The 6,326-nt window shown below is 46.7% G+C and overlaps 1 long non-coding RNA gene across 2 annotated transcripts in view; it reads left to right on the forward strand.

The window, feature by feature from the left end:
• The first annotated feature begins 3,285 nt into the window (after positions 1-3,285).
• The window catches only part of LOC109290074, a 24,239-nt gene continuing 21,198 nt past the window's right edge, over positions 3,286-6,326 (forward strand). Inside the window, exons 1-2 of one of the 2 annotated variants that reach the window (XR_002095514.1) lie at positions 3,286-3,577; positions 4,215-4,276. This is a non-coding gene — a long non-coding RNA (uncharacterized LOC109290074). Of the gene's footprint in view, positions 4,277-6,326 lie in introns of both variants that reach the window. The other variant, XR_002095513.1, reaches the window with a different exon arrangement.

A 6,326-nucleotide genomic window follows, 5' to 3' on the forward strand; every position in this document is an offset into this window, starting at 1 on the left:
CTTGGTCTAATCTTCATAGAGCCTTCAGCAAGCTCTTTTATCACACAGACATACTTTTCAGCTGCTGAGTGACTGAGCAGCATTATACATAATGCTGGTTTGTGTATGCTCTTAAGTTCCTTGTTTAGCTGTAGAAGAAAGTGCCTCTGCTTTGCCTTTTGCACTGTTATATAACAAAACAACATGAAAGAATGACACAGGCGCAGCAGGGCTCCAAAAACCCATGTTCACCAAATATGCTCCAACATGTGTTCCCTAAATGTACCAGGCCTAGCATACTTACCTACCTACATACTGCTGCCCTGGGTGGCTATGCGTGGTTTCTCCAATGTAGTATGCTGTGCCCATGGCTAGAGCAGCCTGCAAACTTTCATGTGATATTTCCACACACTCTAGTACAGTGGGTCGTGGGTCAGATGGGCAGTGCCAGGTCCCTTTGTAAGCCAGATCTAGCTGGTGGTCTGGATCTGACGTGCAGAGCAGGCATAGCAAGGGTCTGTTCTGCGGAGTGCACAGGGCACAGCAACAGCCCAGGTTGGTTCTGGCCATGCAAGGGTGGGAGGCAGTGGCCTGCCTCATCCGGCCACACAGGGGGTTGCCTGAGCCCAATCCAGCTGCTGCGGGAGGGGGTAGGGAGACCTGGATCCAGCTTCACACCAGCAGCCCAGGCCAGGCCCCAATCCAGCTACATGGGGCTTGAAAATTTGGCAGCGGAGGACATGTGGTGATGTCAATTGCTTCCCAGGCACCAAATTTCCTGACCCGTGTAGAGTCCTGTGGGCCAGATGCTATGGCTCTGTGGACCCATGGGTTGGCGGTTGAGCACCCTTACTGTAGTCAGCAGTTTACCAACAGCCACAAGTCTCTTCTACAGTTGTGTGGATGCAAGATGTGTGTCAGCAACTTACCACCAGAGATTTTCTGATCTAACTCCAAACTGTGTCCGATGGATTGATGCGATGGATCGATGTGATCAATGCGATCAATGTGATGGATCGATGCGATTAATCGATCAGTGCGATGGATCGATGCGATTAATCGATCAATGTCATGGATCGATGCGATGGATCGATGCAATTGATGGATTGATGCAAGTGATGGATGCAATCAATCGATACGATGGACTGATCGATGCGATGGACAGATCGATGCGATGTGATCAATGTGATTGACGTGATGCAATCGATGGATGCAATCGATGGATGCGATCGATTGATGCGATGGATCGGTGCGATTGAAGGATGCGATTTAATCGATCACATTGATCGATCGCGTTATCGCATCCATTGCATTGATAGCGTTATCGCATCCATCGATTGCATGCATCGGTCACCTCGATTAGTCGCATCCATCGATTAATCTCATCCGTTGATTAATTGCATTGATTAATCGCATCTGTCGATTAAACGCTTCCATCAATCGCATCCGTCGATTAATTGCATCCATCAATCGCATCCGTCGCTTAATCGCATCCATCGATCGCATCGATTGAATAATCGCATCCTTCAAGCGCACCAATCGATCGCACCAATCGCCTCGATCCATTGCATCGCATCCATCGCCTCGATCCATCGCATCCATCGATTAATCGCTTCGATCAATCGCATCCATCAATCGCATCGATTGATTAATCGCATCCATCAATCACATCCATCGATTAATCGCATCCAACTATCGCCTCGATCAATCGCATTGATTGATCAATCGCATCCATCGATCGCATCGATCCATCACATCGATTGCATCTATCACATCAATCCATCACATCGATCCATTGCATCGATCAACTGCATTGACTGCATCCATCGATCACATCCATCGATCAATCACATAGCATCGATCGCATCGATCCATCACATCGCATTGCATTGCATTGCATCGCATCAATCGATTGCATCGCATTCGCATCGCATCGATGGATCGCATCAATCGCATCGCATTGATCGCATCGATTGCATCGTATCCATCCATCGATCGCATCGATCGGTCACATCAATCCGTCGCATTGATCCATCCATCGCATCAATTGCATCCGTCGCTTGCATCGATCCATCAATCTCATCAATCCATCGAATCGATCTTGCCTCGATTGCATTGATTGATTAATCGCATCGATTGATCAGTGGCATTGATTAATAGCATCGATTGATCAATCGATTGCATCGATCTCATCAATCGATCACATGGAGCGCATCGCATCGATCGCACCGCACCGCATCTGTCGCATCGATCGGTCACATCTATCGCATCCATCGATCGCATTGATCACATTGATCGTATCGTATCGATTGCATCGCATCGATCACATCGCATAGCTGCCTATTCGCACACGCCTAGTGGACTGCTCATTTCATTTGCTCTCTAACCCTACCTGGACCTGAAAAGAAGGCATCAAGGTCCTTCAGCAACAAATTGCAAAAGGCTGTACTATTTTCAATACATCTCCATCCTTGTGAGATATTTTCTTTATCTTTTTTAGGTGAAATCATTAACCAAAAGCAGTGGACCAGGTAAAGCTATTTTTTTCTTTGCTTTTAAAATACTTGCCGCAAATACCTCTAACCAGCTTCTGTGGTTTCCATGATCTGATGGACGTTCATTTAAAGGCCACCCAACATCCTTACAGGATGGAGTTTTCTCTCACTTAATCCTGATTCATCACTAGAGCTAGCCTGATGTTGCATACATTTCTCCACAAACCCTGTTCCCATTTGGAAATGGATTTGCTTTGTGTAGACCTGTGTCCCTTTGATTTACTCAAGGGATAGCAAACAGGCTTACCCACCAGAATTGCCTAACCAAATAACACATTTGAATTAATATCACTGGTTGCAGCTACATATGCATTAATGTGCTTTAGTTAATGCACATTAAATCTAGTGCCTCTGGGCACCTATACATGAATGCTGAGGCTGCTCTAACATGCTGGAATTCCAGCATGTCAGAGCAGCCCTGATTAACTGAGTCTGGTGGAGCAGGGCAATTGTGGCCCTCCAGCAGCCTCTCGCGTCTCGTATCAGAATCTCTACACTTAATAATGATGGTGGTGGTGCTTGAACGAGCTTTACTTCAAGTGCCCCTGCCATCATTTTTAAAACATGGGGACACTGATGTAGGAGATGTGGCAACACTTTAATTAGAGTGGCTCTTGGAGCCTCCCCCACCCTCAGAGCATGTGTTAAAGTGCCCTCCACTGTGAGGTACTAGGAAATAAGAATTATCCTATTTTAATGCACATAAACTAAAAAGCACATTTTTTTAGTGATGTGTTAATGTGCATTAAGATAGGCTAATGAGCATTAAAGCACATGTGTAGATGCACCCACTGAGTACTTGTGAGAAGTAAAGTCTGAATTCAAAATAATTTACCCTGGTTACTTAATTCTAAAAATCAGGTTAATCCAGTCAGGTCATTCCATTGGCATCAGCAAGGTCTAGAACAGGTTTTAGGAACTGATGCTTCTTTTCAAAACAAGGATCTGCAAGCTTGTCTCTGTTAATTTACTCAACAAATACCCAGCTCTGATATTCATGTTGTCTCTTTCCACATAGAGCAACGCAAAGTACTCTTTTGATGGTAAGTGCTAAAAAAACCCAACAACGACAACAACAACTTTGTTCTTCTCCATATCTCTGGTTCATATCCTATATCCTACCCAGTCCAGAGAGACGAAGAATATCTCTCTGAAGTTCTCAGTAGCACATTATATCATACAGCTCTAGTAAATCTACCTTAGGCCCATGGACTTTGTCAGAGCTTACAAATGTAACAGGGTCAATCTTTGTGAATGGAAAGTTCCAAGAAAGACCTGTATGCTACAGGAGATACAGACTCTGTTGATAGCATCCCCTTTCAGTCGTTAATGATTCAATACCCCTACCATGTAACTAGCTGGAAAACAGTACGTCTTTTCTGTGAAAAAGAAAAAAATACATACTTAGGATTTTTCTGCATGTTTTCTGATTTTCAAACAATCGATCATCAAAAGCCCAGAAGATTTCAAAACAATTTTTTTTTTTTTACAAAAATGTTTATTTACAGGACAAAGAGCTTATATTCAGTCAGAAATTTTTGATGGGATGGGAAGATTTTGACTAGCTCTACTCAGCAGAATGGTGGTAAAATTTAACTGCAGTAGAAATCACAATCTAGTCCAAAGTGAATCTTATTTCTTGATACATTTCTTTTACCATCTAATGTTTGTTTGTTTTAGACCCCTCCCCATATCTTCCATTTTCATGGAAATAGACTGAGAAGGTCAAGCAGCAAGTGCAGGTATTGTGAGGAATTTCTTAATTACACAAAGTGCTTGAACAATATGAAGCTTTCTACATGCTCTCCTGCTTGCAAGTAGTAAAATCGACCTGGTTGGCCTAGTGGAGACATGGATGAAACTTTTGACTGGGCAGTAGACATAGAGGGCTATAGGTTGTTTAGAAGAGATAGGAAGGGGAAAAAAGGTGTGGGGGGGGTAGCGCTCTATGTTAGGGAACAGTATACCAGTTCTACCTTCCAAATGGGGCCAGAGGAAGGCTTAACTGAGACCCTGTGGGTCAAACTTCAAGGAGGGCAGGGGGAGAGGGATCTAGTGGTAGGGATTTACTTCAGGCCACCACATCAGGAGGAAGAGCTGGATCTGAAATTTTCCAGGCAGCTTGGAGAGGCCGAGCGTGCAAAGGATGTTGTGGTCATGGGGGATACGAATTACCCTGACATCAACTGGGAGGAGCAGTTGGCCAGGTCTAGCCACTCATGAAGGTTCCTTACGTGCGTACAGGACCTACACCTTGTGCAGGAGGTACTCTTCCGCACTAGGGGAAACGCCATACTGGATCTGGTGTTAGCCTCTGGGGACAACCTGGTGGGGGAGGTGCTAGTACAAGGGAGGCTAGGGGACAGTGATCATGAAATGATCCAGTTTGCTATTCAGAGAAAGGTGGGGAGGGTAACTAGCACAGCACAAATGCTTGACTTTAGGAAAGCCAGCTTCGATGTGCTCAGGGCAGTAGTCAGGGAGGCACTCGGAGCCCAGGGGGTAGCTATTATGGGGGTCCAGGAAAGGTGGTTCTTCTTCAAGGAGGCTATCCTTGGGGCGCAGCAGGAAGCAATTCCTCTGCGCAGGAAGACGGGAAAAGGGTCTAAGAAAGCTTCATGGCTGAGTGTGGATATCCAGGCTGGCCTGAGGACAGAAAAAAAAAGCAGACTGGTGGTGGAAGCAGGGGGCAGGGACAAAGGAGGAGTACACCTCCCTGACCCGAGCTTGTAGGGATTTGGTAAGGAAGGTGAAAGCAGCACTAGACCTTAGATTAACTTCTGGGATTAAAGGTAACAAAAAGTCCTTCTTCAAGTATATAGGTAACAAGAAGAAGTCTTGGGGTAACATTGGACCCCTACGAGGCAGGGCAGGCAGTTGGTGACGGGCGCGCAAGAGAAGGCAGAACTCTTCAACAAGTTCTTTGCCTCCGTGTTCCTGTCTGCTGACAATGGGGTGCTCTCGGGTGACAGCGAGGCCCAGGAAGGATGTGAGTCCCCCGACCGTTAGTTCAGATCTAGTTAAGGATTAGCTGGAGGGCTTAGATGTGTCCAAGTCAGCGGGCCCGAATGACCTTCATCCGCGGGTGCTAAGGGAATTGGCTGGTGTCATTGCAGAGCCATTGGCATGGCTGTTCAAGGACTCCTGGTGCTCGGGTGAAGTCCCTGAGGACTGGAAAAGGGCCAATGCGGTCCCTATTTTCAAGAAGGAGAGGAAGGATGAGCCTGGCAACTACAGGCCAGTCAGCCTCACCTCTATCCTGGGGAAGGTCTTTGAAAAAATTATCAAGGGCCACATTTGTGAGAGCCCTGCAGGGGAAGTGATGTTGAGAGGTAACCAACATGGGTTCGTGCAAGGCCGATCCTGCCTGACTAACCTTGTCTCTTTCTATGACCAGGTAACAAAGAGCTTAGATGGGAAGGAGGAAGTCGATGTCATCTTCTTGGACTTCCAGAAGGCCTTCGACATAGTGTCCCACCCAATTCTGGTAGGCAAGCTGAGGGACTGTGGCATTGACAAATGCACAGTCATGCGGGTGGCAAACTGACTCCAGGGGCACACCCAGAGGGTGGTGGATGGGTCGAAGTCGACTTGGGAGGGTGTGGGCAGTGGAGTCCCCCAGGGCTTGGTCCTTGGGCCGGTGCTGTTCAACATCTTCATTAGCGACCTGGATGAGGGTGTGGAGAGCACCCTGTTCAAGTTAGCTGATGACACCAAGCTGTGGGGTAAAGTGAATACACCGGCAGGCAGGGACCGCATCCAGGCAGACCTGGATAGGTTGGAGAAGTGGGC

Source organism: Gavialis gangeticus, unplaced genomic scaffold, assembly GCF_001723915.1.
Source record: "Gavialis gangeticus isolate Ggan-Ray unplaced genomic scaffold, GavGan_comp1, whole genome shotgun sequence".
Classification (NCBI taxonomy): domain Eukaryota; kingdom Metazoa; phylum Chordata; order Crocodylia; family Gavialidae; genus Gavialis; species Gavialis gangeticus.